This window comes from Protopterus annectens, chromosome 5.part0, assembly GCF_019279795.1.
Source record: "Protopterus annectens isolate FY-2018-M chromosome 5.part0, PAN1.0, whole genome shotgun sequence".
Taxonomy (NCBI): domain Eukaryota; kingdom Metazoa; phylum Chordata; order Ceratodontiformes; family Protopteridae; genus Protopterus; species Protopterus annectens.
The window spans coordinates 1,755,129,500-1,755,149,036 of NC_056735.1; positions in this window are offsets into that span (position 1 = coordinate 1,755,129,500).

Here is a 19,537-nt window from a genome sequence, read left to right on the forward strand (position 1 = left end):
TGAAGTAGATAGGAAAGTGTTTAAATGTGGGCCAAGCAGAAAAAAAAAAACAAACGGAAAGCAATATAGGAATGTTCAGGTGGGAGGTAAGATACAACCATAGCTATCCACTTCTTCAACAGTATAACATGAAAATATGGTACAGAATATTAGCTGAATTTGTACTGTCACCTTGACCAAGAGGGGTGACAATGATGCAATTATATTGTACAGCCAATTGGACTGAATCAAGTATGTCAAGAAGACATGTGCAAAGTGGACAGCTATGCATGGGACAAAAGTTTTTTGTGGTACAGGTGCCCTTTTTCTTTTTTTAACTTCAGTAAGAGAGGAATGTAGGATAAGGGACGTAGATATTTCTGGGTCAGGGAAGTTGAGTAGGTGAGGAAGCAGATGCAAACAAACAGGATAAACAAGACAAGCCACAAGGATGATGGAGGACACAAAAGATTGGGAGACACCATGATTGGCGTTATGGTGGGTACAACAGAAGCCCATGCCTGTCAAACATGGGGACAGTGAAAATCTAGTCTTCACCTGCAAGATTGTCATCAATATTTCCTTACTTTGCTAGCTGGTGAAGTGCTTGATCCTTGGACCATGAGGGGGAGTAGCCTCTCCACTTGGCATAGGAGTGCACCAATGGTGCTGTGCATGACCCTACATAACAATCCTGGCATCTCCTGGTGGGTGATAAAATCCCCAACTCTGTTAGTACTCCTGGAAGGTACCACAGCATCATCTGCTGGGGTAGTGCTACTTGAGGGGCAGGTAGTGCAGGGGCAGCAGAGACAGTACTGCCAGGTTGGGTGCCAGATGTGCTGGATGTCATTGCTGGAGCTGGTGGAGCTGAGGCAGGCTGAGCCAATGGGTTTGGCCTACTTCTCTGTGCTGTAAAGTATTTTGTGATTTGTTAGAGATAAATGACATGGAAATGTTTCAATGACACATCGAAAAATAGAGATAAGGGTTGGGGGTGAGAGAAAAAAACAGATAAAAGTAGTACCATCATGTGTAACATACAATGCATTATTACAATAATACAACTATTTTATCTGGAACTTTACATTTAAGTATACTTTCTAACAACTACAAACTATAATTGCAGATTTCCTCAAAGTAATCTTTGCAATGTTGAGATACTGCACATATGTGTGGTCCAATTATACAGATTAAAGTTAACAGCAGGGCATTTATGCCACTTGTGTAGAATTGAATATATGTGATATTTTTAAAGGCTTGCACTATTTTATACTTGCTACATGTAGTATATGAGCATGCAACATCTGACTGCAGTCTTACACTTGACTATTAAAGCTAGCTTGTGCTACAGACTGAAGCATGCCTACTTGTTCTTACAGTAAGGATTTGCATACATACTTTGCTACAACTGTATAGAAAAGAAAAATGTTTTTTTCTTCATTTAAAAGCCACAATAATATTTCTCTTGTGCTGCATACACATCCCTTGCTTCCTTTAGTCTCTCTAGATGCTCAGCATGGGCATCCTTAACAGCAATGACTTCTACATTAGTTGTGTAAAGAAAAGAAGAGAAGAGCATTATGTATACCAGTCCTGCCTCTATTTAACTTTCTATTATAAATTCTGTTTACTAGTATACTTACACAACCATGGGATGTTGCTAGTTCTGAACTCAGCCAGCTACTGGTTGAACTATTTATCTTTATATTATAAATTCTGTTTACTAGTATACTTACACAACCATGGGATGTTGCTAGTTCTGAACTCAGCCAGCTACTGGTTGAGTGTATCCCTCTTGTGCTCTTTTAGGTCATTAAAGTAGTGCTTACACAGCTCTCCAGTGTGTGGAATGCCAGTCACACTGGACACAGCCTTGGCCAGATGATTTCAAGCCTCAGACTTGTACTAAGAGTGATATAGTCCCTCTGCAAAAGCCTTTGGCTGTGGCGCTTTACAAAGAGCCCAGTACAGATTCTGGACTCCTGAACATCCCATCTCTGTGCCCTAAATTGGGCACCTTCATTTCTAATACTAGACATATCTAACCAGAAAACACAGCAATAGATAAAAATGATTCCCCACCAATGCATGTTATCATGTTTACTGGTAATCTACAAACTTGAGCAATGATCCCAACTGCATTTGGTTATTATTAATCAGATAGCAACAGTGCTAAAGACAGAAGAAAGCAATTTTGGAAATTGGGAAGTTAATCTGACACTTGACATTAGTTTGAAGGTTGTTTGCTGCTGTAACTGTTATGTGATTTAACTTTGCAGACGTGCACAGGGTGCATACATTTCATGACCTGACACACTTTTGGTTTGGATTTATGGACTGACAGCATTGATTTTTACACTGCGGTATTCACACCTATGCAATAAGGGACAGAACATTTTCTTCCAGAGTGGTGATTTTCCATCTTTGCCTCCGAAGAAGTGCTTCTCAGACATAGTCATGAATTATTTATAAATACAAAAGCAGACTGAGGTGTAAACATGTATATGGGTGACCTCAAAAGGTCCTTGTTTATATATTCATGTGTGTATGCGTCTTACTGCAGTGTGAAGGCCATCCAGGTCTAGATAGCAGGATTATCCTTAAAGAAATGTAGTTGACAGTATACCCTCAGTCATACATCTCAACCTTCAAAACACTGTAAGAGTCTCTTATCTCTCATACATATAATTCATATAAGATCCACTGCTATGCACAGTTATTGTTATTTATAATTATGTTTAAATTGTTATACATGATATTTAATATAATGTAAAATGGAACAATAGCAAAAACATCTGGAATTTCCTGTATTAGATCCCAGAACCATGTGTATGGCAGCCGTACACTTATACCTACTTCCACAGGAATAATGAAACAACACTTCTATATTTTCCTATTCATTACTATAAAACTTAACTGTAACAACAGTAAAAATATCCAAAGCTACAAAATATGCACAGACAAGGCTCCAGGTTCTCCAACAACTTTAATACGAACAGACGCAAGCACCTTCACGATATGCTTCTTCAGGTGTATATCACATTCAATCAGAACACCCTTCTTATACCCTTCAAATAAAGTCATGTGACCTTTTCAAAATATATTTAAAGGTATATATTTCATAAGCACATAAGCTTCTTTTCAAAAGCGTTTGAAAACATTCATAATATGCAATACAACATTCACAATATATAATAATAAAAACAGGAGCAACAATATTCAATAATAAAAAGTATAAGATAAGACTATAATAATATGATAGAATACTGGCATTAGTAATCACAGGCCTCTACCCACGTAGTGGTCTACTTTTTAAGATGGCTCTTATGGACACATGGTCATTTAGTCCATGCCCTGTATTTGCCCTTAACCTAACTATCCATTCTGTCTCTAAACTTTCAGTTTGTCCCCTTATATCTCATCCTCTTGGGTTATCAAAACACCTACCTATAACCTGAAATTTAAAATTATGCCTATCATTGGTCTCACTGACGTGCTTAGCTAATGCATTAAAACTACTTATTTTCTTATTGGGATAAACATGCTCCCTGATTCTCTCTTTTAATTGCCTGTCTGTTTTGCCAATATAAAATGTATGGAAGGGCTGACACATGGCCAGGTATACAACATGTTCACTATCACACGTAGCAGTGATCCTAAAATTAAAAACTTCTCCTGTGTCTGGATGTTTCAATTTTGTCTCATCCGTCAGATATACACACATCTGACATTTCCCACAGGGCTTAGTTCCCTCTTGGTCTACTATATAGTTGCCATCTCTCATGTGGCAAAGTTGTCTTTTCAGAGACTTTTTATTTTTAAATATAAATTGAGGTGTCCTCTCCAAGAGCTTATTCACCTATCATTTGCCAGGATATTCCAATGTCTATTTATAACATTAGTATACAATCCTACATTCCTTGAATAACTGAAACACATTCTCAATTTACTTGGATGTTCAGAGCTTCTTGCCTGTTGTGTTATTCCAGTTTCCATCCTTTCTGAGAAATATGGCTTGGCTTTAGTATTCCTAAGTCTCTTTACACTATCAATACTCTTATTCACTAGGTGTTCATCATATCCCCTGACCAAGAGTTCTATACCCGCTGTTTCTACCTGCTCACTAAAGTCCTTCTCTTCTACATTCAACCTAGAAGCTCTTAGAAGTTGATTCTGTGCAACATTTTTAAAAATATAATTCGGATGCATGCTTGCATGGCTAAGCAAACTATTAGTGTGACATTCCTTTCTAATGAATTTTCTATGAAAAGATGACTTTGCCACACGAGAGATGGCAATTATATGGTAGGCCAAGAGGGAACTAAGCCCTGTGGGAAATGTCAGATGTGTGTATATCTGACGGATGAGACAAAATGTAAATATCCAGACACAGGAGAAGTTTTTAATTTTAGGATCACTGCTACGTGTGATAGTGAACATGCTGTATACCTGGCCATGTGTCAGCTCTGCCATCAATTTTATATTGGCAAGACAGACAGACAGACAATTAAAAGAGAGAATCAGGGAGCATGTTTATCACATTAAGAAAATAAGTAGTTTTAATGCATTAGCTAAGCACGTCAGTGAGACCAATGATAGGCATAATTTTAAATTTCAGGTTATAGGTAGGTGTTTTGATAACCCAAAAGGAGGGGATATAAGGGGGCGAACTGAAAGTTTTGAGACAGAATGGATAGTTAGCTTAAGGGCAAATACAGGGCATGGACTAAATGGTCATGTGCCCATGAGATCCATCTTAAAAAGCAGACCACTATGTAGGTAGAGGCCTGTGATTACTAATGCCAGTATTCTATCATATTATTATAGTCTTATCTTATACTTTTTATTATTGAATATTGTTGCTCCTGTTTTTATTATTATATATTGTGAATGTTTTATTGTATATTATGAATGTTTTCAAATGCTTTTGAAAAGAAACTTATGTGCTTATGAAATATATACCTTTAAATATATTTTGAAAAGGTCACATGACCTTATTTGAAGGGTATAAGAAGGGTGTTCTGATTGAATGTGATATACACCTGAAGAAGCATCTCATGAAAGCACTTGTGTCTGTCTGTATTAAAGTTGTTGGAGAACCTGGAGCCTTGTCTGTGCATATTTTGTAGCTTTGGATTGTGTTTCTATATTTGCAGAGACATTTGGATATATTCGGGCTGTTTTTTTCTCAACAGTAAAATATATATTTAACTTCCTGTATTAGAACCTGGGACCATCTGCATTACAGCCCTACATTTACATCTGCTGCCACAGGAGCAGTTAAATAACAGTCTTTTTTTTTCCCTATTCATTAACTTCTGTCTGTTAACCTCTGCTCAGCAGCTGTAAGTGATGGTATACGATAAAAAGTAAAAAATGCAGCAATGTATCCTTTTTGACATTTAGAATGTCTAAGTCCTGTTTGCAGGTGTTTTGTCTGCTTCCTGTGTGGGACATTAGTCTGGGTTTGCATGATAATAAGTGTTGTGCAAACAAGATAATCAAGGTTGATCAGTGTTTATTAAGTGTCATCCATAAAAGACAAAGGTGGGATTTGAACCCTGATGTACATATAGTATATGCTGTGTGGATCAACATGTTTAGCAGGCGTGCTAAACACAGGTGATTCACAGTTGTAGTTGATGTACTGATTATCAAAGCAGTACATTACATGCCATTTATTGCATTTATCCATTTCCTGTTTTTGCACTAAGCTGCACACTGTGTAAATACTGGCATAAGAAAAGAAAAAGAAAAGACATTTATAATATAAATGACACTACAGACTATATGTTTGTATACATGAAAGATTTTTACACAAGTCTGTATTTGAACTGTCACAGCAATGGATCTTCAAAACACAGTGTAAGGGTGTCTTATCCCTATTTGCCACAAAACAGCTTTGCAGCAGAGAATGAAAATTGTTTTGCATTCAAGCAAGTCCAAAATCATCCGCAATATCTATAAGATATATGGCACTTACATGCTTCTGATTTGTTTGTATATGCATTAATTTCAGATGTAGTGCAATGAGTGAGCACACCAACATTTCTGACAATTGTTTAGAGAAATGCAGCTCTGGTTTACCTCTGTATGTTGTTCAATCTTCTCTTATCTGAGCAGTAATCTGAGACATGCAATCCTAACATTTTGTATCATGGTCCTTAAAATGTCAGAGAATACTAAATGGCAAAAATATACAGTTTTAACCAATGCAGGGGATGTTCTATGTTACTAAATAGAAAGTGTGAAATGTGTGCTGCTTGCTTACTCCTAAAACAGTGATACAATTACTTCTACATTTTATAAATCTAACCTGGCTGCCACACCCACTGGAGGTAAAGGAGTCTGATTTGCTGTTGTGTTTCCAGTAATCATTCACACTTGCAATCCATTAGCAACAAACACTGAGTGAGTGCTTGCACCATGTTTACATCTTGCTACATGGAGCCAAGAATTTGAGATTCAGCAATTCTAATGAGCTCAGACCACATTTGCATCCTCACCATGCTCACAGCCCTGAATCTACACTATAAAAAGGTAACCAAGTAGCTAGGGAACCTGAAGGTGAGGAGACTTGTTTTTCTGGGTAACACAGTTGAAGATTGCAATTACTCTGGTTTTATCTGCACAGAAGACTACTGATCTTGATAAGGTAAGATTTGGATCCAGCCTTGTTTTGTGTCTAACTGTGATTTGTTAAAACCACATAAATCCCTTTTTATATTTTAATATATTTGAATTTTTTTCTTCAGTGAGTAATATTGAAAAACTACTTCCTTATATGTTTTATCTAAGAATGACATTTATTTATGTGCATTATCCTTCTTTTCTGTTTTATGTCACCTATGACTATATCACCCAAGAGTCCCAAATCTCTCAATCCCTCCTTCAGTGACCCTGAGTTTGATTTCTTGTATTGTAAAATATTGACAGCAATACTTAGGTTTGTTTATCAATTTTTTTGGGGGGGTAGTTGTTACAGTTAACAACACATTCTGGTTCATTACCAATGGACTTGGGATGGAAGTGTCATCCAAGTTTCTGTTACATATATTGTTAATGGACATATAAAGGGCGAAAACATTTTCACCCCTTCTGTTACTGTTAATTGTGATGATAGTGTCCTTATCTTTTACTTAACTTCTTCCAGGACTATCCCTTCTAAGGTAAGCCAAACATTTTTATTTCAGAAATATATATTTTAGCCGTATGTGTGATGTGGGTGTCCGTCTACTGCTGTACTGTCTGTAATAGTGGCATCACTGTTAGTTTGTTAGCATATATTGAACTGTAATAGTGTAACTATTGATTTCATTCCTGTGTTTTTTGCTTATTATCATAGGTGATCCTGACAGTGGTCATGTAGAACTCATATTGCCTGATGTCAGAGTATCATCAGATGCTGATAATAATGGTGGCCAAAGAGGGGTATAGTGGGGGGTGCAGAGGTTGAATCTGACACTAGGGTTGACATTCATTCATCCCCTGTAATTCCATCAAACACAGCCAGTAAGCCTATACCAACCCATTCCAGTGAGCGTGCAAATATTAAATAGATAGAGGGTGAGACACTTGATAAGGGTAGTGTGGCTACTGTGGCTTCAGTTCATGTTGACTCTGACCATAACCAAAGCTTGGGTGAGGTGCCATGCATGAGGGTTGTTAGGGGTGCTTGGAAAAGGCCTGCTGTCCATCCTCCATCTGATCCAGGTGTGTCTCTCTGTACCATTCAATGTGTTTAGGGCTGGCATGGAAGTGCAGGCAAATACCAACAAGGCATCCAAGGAAATGCTTAGGGCTGTAGATTTGGCACAGGCTGATTTGTGTGGCTGCTTCCACCATGTTGCCAATTCAATAGATTGGATGAATGACATGGTGGAAAAGGCGGTGTCTGTGATGAAATGTCTGCTGAGAGAGGGATGGAATCCACATGGCCATAGGTCAGCCATATCATCTGCTGTTAGCCAAAGTGGCTGTGCCCAATCCTGCTCTCATAGTGGTGGCACTACTTCCACTGCTCCATCAGTGGTTGAGATGTCCACACCCAGATGAGGCAGGCCATGGGGTTGCGGTCCTGGGTGTACTCATGAGAAGAGCTCATCCAGCAGACATCAGTCTTGTTCAAGTGGTGTATTTGACCATGTGCTATGCATTGCCTCTTAGCCATTGTGAGGGCATATTGAGCATGACTATGTCTGCCTACACCCACAGTTGCTGCTGGCTCCCCATCTGACTCCTCACCTGCATGTGGCTGAGGTGACCTTGCCAGTAGTGGTGGAATGTGTGCCCTTGCCCCTTGTTGAAGCTGTTTACTCAGGCTGATGTTGTGAAGCATGGCACAGATAGTGAAGATTTCAGGACATGTACATGGATTATACTGCAGGGCTCCCCAGATGTATCTAGGTACCAGAACAGTGACTTCAGCAGCCCAGACATATGCTATGATATTTATGGTTTGAGCGTGTACCTCATTATAGCATTCATCAGTGGGTCTGTGCATAATTCTGATGGGCATCATCAGCCACAGTTCCAGTGCATAACCTGCATCCCCCAGTAAATAACCCGGTGAGATATCACCCCTAGTGAAAATCTGATATGGTTGGGAGTAATGCCAGATATGTGAGTCATGGTAACTGGGTTGCCAGTACACACATTCAAGATGATTACCTTAGTGTTACACATGACTTGGCAGTTAATGGAGTGGAAGTCCTTTCTATTTATGTAGACTCTTAACTGTTCCATGGGTGGTGCATTGATTTCTATATGTGCACAATCTATGGCACCCAGTGCATCAGGGTAGTGTGCTACAGTCAAAGTCAAAGTCACAGTAAACTTTGTTGTCATTTAGAACCACACCTGAGTGTAGGTTAAATGAAACTTCATTCCTTTGAGCTCAATATGCAGACAAAAACATGTATCATCTGACACAAAAACAGAACTACGGACTCTATATATGACATTAACATTGCCACAACACTAGAACATAATTACAATTTCTGTATGTCTATCTATAGCAGCTCTTAGTATTGCACAATAGATATTGCACTTAGAGCCTTAAGCAATGGTAGATTAAAGACTATTTTGTCCATTGCACAGACTGTAGCTTGTATTTCAAGTTATTGCACAAAAGTAATAAGCATTCAATGAGCTATTGCACAAGTGAGAGAACCTAGTAATGAGTTATTGCACTTTAAGAAAAATATATTTCTTTCAGCGCACCTAGCTACTGACTAGGGGACCTGTTGGCTTACCTTACTCATGTTTAACAGTCTGATGGCCTGAAGAAAGAAACTGTTTCTGAATCTAGTCATTCTGCAATGTGTGCTTCTGTAGCGCTTGCCTGAAGACAAGCAGAAGAACGGTCCTTGAGGTGGGTAGGTACAGACTTTAACAATCTTTGTGGCTCTTCTGAGACACCATGCAGAGTGCAGATCCTGTATAGATGGAAGAGTGGACCTCATTATTCTCTCTGCCACTTTCTCCACCCTTTGGAGGGCCTTACAATCCATGTTCCTGCAGTTCCCATACCATACTGTGATATTGCTTGTCAAGATGCTCTCAATGCTGCCTCTACAGAATGTTGTGAGCACTGAAGATGGGAGGTTTGCTCTTCCCAACCTCCATAGGAAGTGGAGTCTTTGTTGTGCTTGCTTGACAATGTGATTAGTATTGCTGGACCATGTCAAGTCTTCTGCTATGTACACCCCTAGGAATTTGGTACTTTTCACCCCTTACATTGTTTTTCCCTTGATTGTAAGAGGGAACTGTGTCACTTGTTTTTTTCCTGCAGTCTACAATTACATCATTGGTTTTGTTTATGTTCAGAGACAGGTTATTGTTGTCACACCTCCTCCCTGTATGCTGTTTCATCACCATTGCTGATTAGGCATATGACTCTAGTATCATCTGCAAATTTGATCATGCGATTTAAGCTGAACCTGGCTCTGCAGTCATGGGTCAGCAATGGTCAGCAGAGGGTTGAGGACACATCCTTGAGTGACTCCTGTGCTCAGTGTATGGCTCTTTCAGGTGTTATTACCAACTCTTACTCTTGTTGTCATTTTGCCTGGTGGTGAGTTTTGTAGCCTTTGTGTCATTCTCTTCATCCAACCTGCTAAAGTAGGTGTAGAGCTCATTTAGAAATTTGATATTATCATCACATTTGGTGGATACTGGCCTGTAGTCTGTCAAGGATTGTACCCCCTGCCACAGATGTTTGTAGTCTCTTAGGTCTGAGAAGTGACTCTGGATTTTTTGGCCATAGGCACACTTGGCCTTCTTTATTTTTCTATTTATTACAATCTGGTCTCTCTGAGGGCATCCTTACAGGGTAGAACTCCTGCATATTTCTGTCCCCGTCCTCAGGTGTACAGGGAAAATATATGTTGTCACTGGCATGTTGAAGCATAGCATTCAGAAACTGATAGAGGATCCCGGATGCTGATGTCTGTGACACCCCCACATGTCCCCTGTTGGTCTCTGAAAGGTACCTGTAGCTAAAATTTTAAGTGCTACTCAAACCTTTGTCTCCACCAGTATTGACTTCTCTCTGTTTGTCCGTGGTCTGAGTTGATGATGACAGAGGTTGTAAAGTTCCTGTAGTGTGTCTCTATCCACCCTGTAGTACTCCACAATTTACATCTTATGCAGCATCTGATAAGTTAACTGGGGTCTGGAAACTCTTCTCCTTCTTGGCCTTGGTCAGTTAGCAGCAGCAGTAGCAGCAGCATAGACTTCAGCCTGTTGCACATACACGTGAATTAAAGCAACAGCAGACCCTAACATGCTTTCTGTGTAGACTCCTTTCTGTGGGTGTATTCCAATAGATTTTGGAAGTCACTGGGAAAACCAGCACTGAGTCTACATGGCTGCTTTATAGCTTGTTCAATAGCTCCTCCATTTTGGATTGCTTGATTAGCATACAGTTCAGCTGCTTATGCTGTAATTAGCATACCAAGGTGTTTACCATGTTTTTATGGTTCTACACACCATATAACATGGCTTATTGAGTACAAAACATTATGCTTCTATGTACATATCATGCCAGACATGCACACGGTTTTAGTGGCTTGTGTAGTGTTTATTGAATCTGCACCAATATACTCTCCAAAACAGGCATATATTCCTCATTTTTTTATTATATCTTCCCATTGCTTTATTTTTACCATATCATTTCCTAATTTTATACCCAAGAATGTAATTTCATTCATATTAAATTGGATATCGTCTATCTTGCCTTGTTCCCCTATACCTCTGCTCTTCTATTTATACTTAAATTAAATTATAGCTTTTAACTCTCCATTAAGTATATTGATAGCTTCCTACATCCATGTTTTATTCTTTGTTATTAATACTATGCCTTCAGCATATGTGAACATGATTGGTATCCTGATACCTTCTAAAGTCCTATATTCTGCCACTTTCAGAGACATGCTGATTTTTATAACTACTGCATTAATGACTAATGCAGATAAAATATTACTCAAATGACATCCTTGCCTTATATAACTCCTTACATTTATTTTCTGACTTAACCCTCCATTCACTAACACTTTTTTACCTTATATATGCTGTCTCAATTGTTTTAAAATTTTGCATTTACATAATATTATTTTATGATATCTCATAACATCTCATGTTGTATCTTATCAAATGCTTTATTTAAATTGTTTACTGTAATTTTTGCATCTACTTACCTGTATATAATATAATGTACAATTTCTGTTGCTATCATTAATACTTGATTTCCTTTTCCTTTCCTTCCAACTATCGTATCCTCCAGTATATTTTAATTGCTTTTCCAGCCTTATTGCTATTATTTTCATAAATATTTTATAATCTGAATTATTAATTACTATCATCCTTTAATTTATTGTATCATCTTTTTCCTCTTTTTTTTCCAGATAAATTTCATAGCTCCAATACATATTTCTTCTTGTCAGAAGCCTTCTTCCAACCATTCAAAACTTGTAAAAAAATATTTCTTCTGCCAGTATAACATATCTTTATACATATGAAATTTAATCCCATCAAGTTCAGTAACTGATTCTAAATCAACTACTCTTAATACATTATGCAGTTCTTCCATAGTTATGTTTTTTTTTAATTCCTTATTATCTTGTTCTGTTAATTTTTTAACATTCCACTTCTGACTTTTCTGTATATTACTTATTTTAAATGTTTCTTCTAAATGCTCTTTCACCACATTATTTCTTGTTGAATTCTCAATTCACCTTTTCTTTATTTCTTAACTCTCTTATCACTATTTTATTCTCTTTTACTATACTACTCAAATACAGCACAACTGTTTTTTTTTATTGTAAGTAATATTTTTGTTTAAATAGATACTTTTTAATCTTTTTGGTTCAATTGTTATATTTGTTTCTCTCTGTTAAAGAATTCTTTCTTATTATGTTTTAATTCTTCCAAAGCATATCTACTTACTTCTTTATTTTTTTTCTTTCCCTCTTCTCTTTTTAAGCTTTGCCATTCCAAATAACATTTTTATATATCAGCATTATATCTTATGCCTTTATATATATATATATATATATATATATATATATATATATATATATATATATTCTTTTTATGCCTTTACTTATTTTATATATCATTTTTCTCAAATTTCTAGCTAAATTGCTGAATTATCAGAAAATCTAGTACATTTTGTTCCATCTTGTACTTTTTTAAAGCTCTTAGATATAGTAAAACAATCTATTTCTGTCTTGAAATTACCTATTTAATATGTCGGCTGTTTATCATTAGTTTCCCACTTTTTATCACTCTAATATTACTTTCAAATCTTAAATCTCTTTTTTCTTTCTTAAGTCACAGTTCAAGTCACCTACCAATGTTGTATCCATATTTATGATTACATAATCTAATAATATTTTAAACATATTCTTTCTTCCTTTCTTTGTCATGTATGCATATTGTGCAATTAATCTTTAAACTTCACATTTCCATCTCATGTCTACAATCATTATTCTCTGCATTACAACTAATTTAAAATCCAAAACTTTTACTGATGATTTACATTAATACTGTTACACCTGAACATGTTTCTCTTCCTGTATTCCAGATAATATCACCCTAATAATCTTTCTGATTGTAATCTTTCTTCTTATGATAAAATTATTATATCTTCTAAAACAATCATATCCATATCTAATTTTGCACAACATTCTAGTACACTTATTCTTCACTATATATTATTTACACTGTTAACATCTATTGCTAATACTCTAACTTCTTTATTTACTTTTTATTTTCCTTCCATCCTTGTATTCTTTGTTTTCTTATGAATATCTCTCATTTCCCTTCATTATTCTCTTTTACTCCTAAACCTTAGAGTTTTATTTTCTTATCTTTTACTCTTTTCCCAATGGATTTTTTCTGTCTTGCATTACTCTCTAAGTTAATTGTTCTACTTCACTTATTTCTGCCATCGTTTCTTATTCTTTTTTTTTTCTTTTGCTATATTATTTTCTTTTACCTCATTATTTTCAATCATTATTTCTTTAGCTTGCACTTTCCCTTGTTCTATTTCTATTTATTCCTCTTGTTCTATATTTTGGTCAGTTTTTTGTTGTCTTCATTCCTCTTCCTTAATTCTCTCTATCCTTTCTTTACAATCCATCCATAAATAACATGTTTTTTTTCACATTTGAAACATTTCAAACCACTTAATTTAGCATTGTGACCCACCTTGTCACGTATATAACATTTCCTTTTGTCATGGTTGCAACTTAAGTGATCACATTTTCTAGAGAAAACCATGTTTTCTTGCCCTCAATATTTCACAATACCTTTGTCACCTTCCACATTTATCATTCTAGGAATATGCAAAATTCTGTTATTTTCCATTTTTAATATAACATTACATTCCCAGCCTCTAGTTGATAAACCTCTGTTGTCATGTATTTTTATAATGCCCATCATTTCTTTACACATAGTCCTTAAATATTCTTTAAATGGTTCTTTCAATTTCAGTACAAAACTGTATAAATAGTTTCTTTTTTGTTTCCCTATTAAATACTTGAAAGATATATAGATTTCATGTACTGCAATTCTTTCTTAACTCATATTCTTTCAGAAACATTTCCATAAATTAACTAGCTTCAGATATAATGTCACAGTAAGAGTCTTTACAAATATGTATAAAAGTTCTTACCTCTTGTAGTGAAGCACCTAGTTGAACCACTATATTGTCCCAAATATCATACTTGTACAATTTGTTTCCGTCTTTGCTGCTATTTTTTTACAAGTTACTTCTTATTCCTTTGTTCAAAGTTCCTTTCTTCTCTTCTTCCTCATTCTTTTACTTTATCTGTATATGATTTCTTCTTCTTTACCATCTCTTAACTTTCTTCTTCCTCGAGTTTTTCCATTATATCAGCCCATAAAGTGGCATCTCAATTCTCTAGCTCACTCTGTGCTACTAAGTCCTGCAGTATAACATGCTGCAGCCAATACATATACTTTGAGACACACCTTCTTCAAATAGCCTTTTCTAAAATACCATTTCAGAATCCTGTAAAGGTTCAGATACCTTCACCCCATCCCTTAGATCTCCTCCATTCATTTGTAATACTCTGAAAGCTTGATTGCCTTCCCCATCTCCATTTCCTGTACTCTACTTACTAATGAAGGCTCAACTGCCTCCCAACTAACTTCACTTTCTCAGGCTTCCACCATTCAAAACTCCTTTATACCATGTTGTTGTAAGGACAATAAATCTTTCCCCATGACATTGCCATGCTCACAATCCATTATGCTCCCTGCTATATATACAAAAATGGGAGTGTATATCCCAATCCGACTTCAAAAATGGTGTGGTTTTTCACTGTTTTGGTGCTTGCACAAACATCCAATAAAGCAGACCTCCAAAATCTGGTCCCCCATATGGCCTGCTGATGATCTACCATAAGACCACCTGCAGTCGTGTTAAAGTCAGACTAATGTTGTGGTGGGTACATTAAGTACTGTGATTTGTAGTATGTAAGCCTAGATAGGTAGGGGTTCTACCTCACTGCAGTCAACTTCAGGTGGATGTTTTATGCTCACTGCAGTAAACTTGATGTGTGTGTGTGTGTGTGTGTGTGTGTGTGTGTGTGTGTGTGTGTGTGTGTGTGTGTGTGTGTGTGTGTGTTCATAAAGAATGGTGTGAGTGTGTATCCCACACTGACTTCTCAAATGACACGGTATTCCACTGTTTTTGTGCTTGCACAAACATCCAGTCAGGGCAGTCCTCCAAACTCTTGTCCTCCATGTGACCTCTTGATGTCATCTAACATAACATCACCTACAATCCTGTTAAAATCAGACTTGTGCTGTGGCACATGTGTTAAATACTGTGATCTGTAGTATGTAAATCTGGATAGGTAGGGGTTCTATCCTCACTGCAGCCAACTTGCTGTGTGTGTGTGTGTGTGTGTGTGTGTGTGTGTGTGTGTGTGTGTGTGTGTGTGTGTGTGTGTCCATAAAGAATGGTGTAAGTGTGTATCTCACACTAACTTTTCAAATGGCATGCTTTTGCACAAACATCCAGTCCAGGCAGTCCTCCAATCTCTTGTCTTCAATGTGGCCTGCTGATGTCATCTAACATAACATCACCTACAATCCTGTTAAAATCAGACTTGTGTTGTGGCACTTGTGTTAAGTACTCTTCTCTGTAGTATGTACACGTGGGTAGGTAGGAGCTATATTTATACTGCAGTCAACTGTCTGTGTATGAGTTGTTGATGGATGTTGCACAGAGCATTTTACAGCAGTCTAAGGGACACTGTCCTCCTGTCTTCAACAGACACTGCTGATGTCATCAGTGATATGAGATTATTGGATATGTAAACATCACAGCAGGCCATGGTCACACACTGGCCTGACAGACAGGTAGATGTCACCTCATCCTACATAAGACAAACAACAGTGACATTCCTGTTATTGTATGCACAGGCATTATATTTGCAATGGGAATGGACAGGTTGACACATTGGATCACAAAGGAGTTCCTGTGGACTATGATTTTTGCACATGATATTGTGATATGTGTTGAAAGTACGGAACAGGCTTATGCGACTCTGGGGAGGTGGAGATATGCTCTACATAGGAGAGGAATCAAGATCAGCATGACTAAAACATACATGTGTGAATGAGAAGGAAGATAGAAGAATGTCTAGGATCCAAGGTAGTGAAGGCATATGATGTGAAATACTTTGAATCTACAATTCAGAGTAATGGTGAGTGTGGAAGACAGGTGAAGAAGAGAGAGCATGCAGGATGGAGTGGGTGGACAAGAGTGTCAGGAGTGGGTTTTGACAGACTGGTGCCAATAAGACTGAAAGGGAAGGTCTACAAGATGGTAATGAGGCCATATGGGTTCCAGATGGTGCCACTTACAAAAAGACAGGAGACATAACAGGTGTTGGCAGACTCCCAGATGTTACAATTTACACTGTGTGTTCTAAGGATGTACAGGAGTATTAGCCACATATTAGAGTGTCAGCTCATGTTGTACAGTTTGGAGACAACGGCAGAGTGGTGGGATTGTGTTGGTTTGGACATGTGCTGAGGAGTGATGCTGGGTAAATTGAGAGAAGGGTGCTAAGGATGGAAGTGTCAGGTAAGAAGAAAATAGAAAGGCCTAAGATAAGTTTTATGGATGTGGTGACAGAGGTCATGCAGGTGGCTGGTGTGACAGAGCAAGATGCAGAGCACAGGTAAAAATATAAGCAGAAGACCTGCAGTGGCAAGCCCTAATGGTACTATCCAAAAAAATAGGAAGAAGAAGAAGATGACATCTGGGTTTGGAGAAACCCATCTGTACCCTTGTGGCAGGAATGTACAGTAGGAGTATTTATTTGAAGGTTAGTGTGTCTGGACTCAGTTTAGGCTTTTACATTGTGTCTGGATTGTGTGCAGAGGCTGTAACAGTTTGCCTTCTTGCATGCAGAAACTTCAGTACACTTGCTTTCAAATAAAAATGGGTGGTGCTATGTAGTAGTGCAGATCTAGCTGTCAGAATGTCTGTTGCATAACAAGCAGCAATTTACCCACTTACATATCAGTAACAGAAGTATGGATGAATCTTATGAAGGACCTCATAATTTAGACCCCATAGTTTAGTCACCTGAAAATAGCAGTCAGATCACACATGCCCCTCCTTTTTGGTTCAAATCTCCCATTATCACCTATCATTTGCCCTCCATATCCCCTGCTAGCATAGCTGACATGAGTTTTGCGACTCAGTGCAGATAATGCATCATGTGCACTGAATAGCCTGTATCTCCTGCATTACTGAAGTACTAATTTCAAGAAATCTACCTACAGTAGGAATCTGGAATTAGTGGTCTCTTGGCTCCAGCAGGGTAACACTAAACAGGTTGTCCACTCACGCACCTTGACTCCTACTCATAATATGCACCCAAAACAAACCATCATGTGCAGAGGTAGTCCACACAAACCCGCCTAAACAGCAAACACATCCTAAACATAATACAAGTAGACAATACACATAAGAAATATCATCACCACTGTCTCACCATAGAAGTGCTTAAGGCAATGGGCATGTATCCCAAAGGTTTTCATAATAGTTGACTGTATAGTGAGATGTACAGATGCCTCACTCACCAGTTAAACAAGGATATGTCTAGTGTCAGCTATGTGGCAGATGTCATCACAGCACACATGCAATCAAGTCTCAACAAGTCCTACTCTTAATCCAACATACTTCATCTTGGTATGCACAACTTGAGACATAATTATAGGAAATATTTGAACTCATGCATAGTTGAGCTATCTAAAAATGGGTCCAAGCCAGGTATGTCCTTATATTTGAACAGCATTATACCTAAAGAACAACAGATTCTCTGAACTTGCCTAAGTTTCTGGTGTCATAGTATGGTGATACAGTATATGTCAGTGTGGGATGACATGGTAGATACAACATGCTGCTTTGCCAGATATAATCCCTTTATTAGGCAAGGTCACAAAAGCAGAATAACCAATGTGAAAATGTACACCTCCAACAAAGTAAGGGCCATGATGCTATACAGTAGGAGTTCACATCTTAAACTGCACTCTCTATAAGCACTCTTTGCAGTGAAGATGTTGATGTCTGTGCAGCCACAGAAACCTGGCTCAAGGCTACAGCAAGTACTTTGGCCTTACAAGGCTACAATGCCTTCCAAACAATATATATATATATATATATATATATATATATATATATATATATATATGGGTCTACTTTAGATGCCCGAACGTGCACTTTACCGACATCCAGTTTACCGACCCCAAATGACCGACAAATCTGTTGCCCGATTAAACATTTGCCCGACGTGCACTTTCCCGACGTCAACTTAAGTAATCAGCCTTTTGAAGTAGAACACCATACGTAAAGTAATACCATATGAGTGAGGAAACATCATTGAAAACAACTTGCGATGTTCAGAAAAAACATGTCATCAACTAAATAATAGATCCCGTCATATCTTTCTTAAGGAATCCAACTGAATTTAATACTTTTAACAATGAAAGAAATATTGTTGAAGCTTCATCTCGACGGACAATAAACTCTTGCATACACGTTTCATTTTCCGCAAAAAACACTTGCAAATGTTCAAAATAAGAAGTCGGTTTCTATAATTATTCCTGCTTCGTAGTAATGCCATCAAATATGCAATATATACACAGCAACAAAAATAAACATCTCAGATTTTCAACAATCTAGCAATACTATTTACAAATTGTAGAGCAGTGTATTCTTCTCTATTCTTCAGCACAGTAACAAATTGCTCATGCCGCTTAATTAATTTCTGTTTTTTAGGGGACGGAGGAAACCCAGTTGACATTCTTACACGTAATTCATCTACTCTGTCTTGTTCTTTCGACAAAGCATGCATAAGTGTATGTAAATCATCTGTTCAAGAGCCTAGCAAACATTTTAATCGCCTATGCCATGCTTCAACAGAGTTTTGAGTGCGTGGCAAATGTAAATCATTAAGGTCTGATACGTTCCAAAATGAAACAGGAAACAAAGGTGGAAATCTAACTGAGCTTCTCATTCTAGTAGTAAACTTACGAAGTCTACCGTGAATGTACCAATCGGAAAAATATTTCAAATGTTCACGTCCTTCAAGTGGAAAAGTTAGTTGAAGCTCTTCAAATGTAGGCAATACCTCAGATTCTTGCAAAAATACTAATGATACTAGAGATTTCACACTCAGTTGGAATGATATATTTGTATTGTACATTGTAGCTAATCCTAAAGCCTGCACCCTTCGCCAAACATTCTGCCCAAAATGGAAGAGACAACCTTTACTTTTAGCTCCTGTAACATTCAGCCTAATACTTTTCAGTGCAGCAACTTCAAAGTCATATAAAATAAACCGAACGTTAACTTCTAAACCATTTGTGTTTAGTAAATAAAACACACAATGCCATAAGAAATTGTAGCATTTAAGAGAGTTTCTACTCATTAATGCGTAGAACAGTGGTACAGCTTTACTGCAACTACCGCACTTAAGAAGTCCATGAATGCTATACAGTT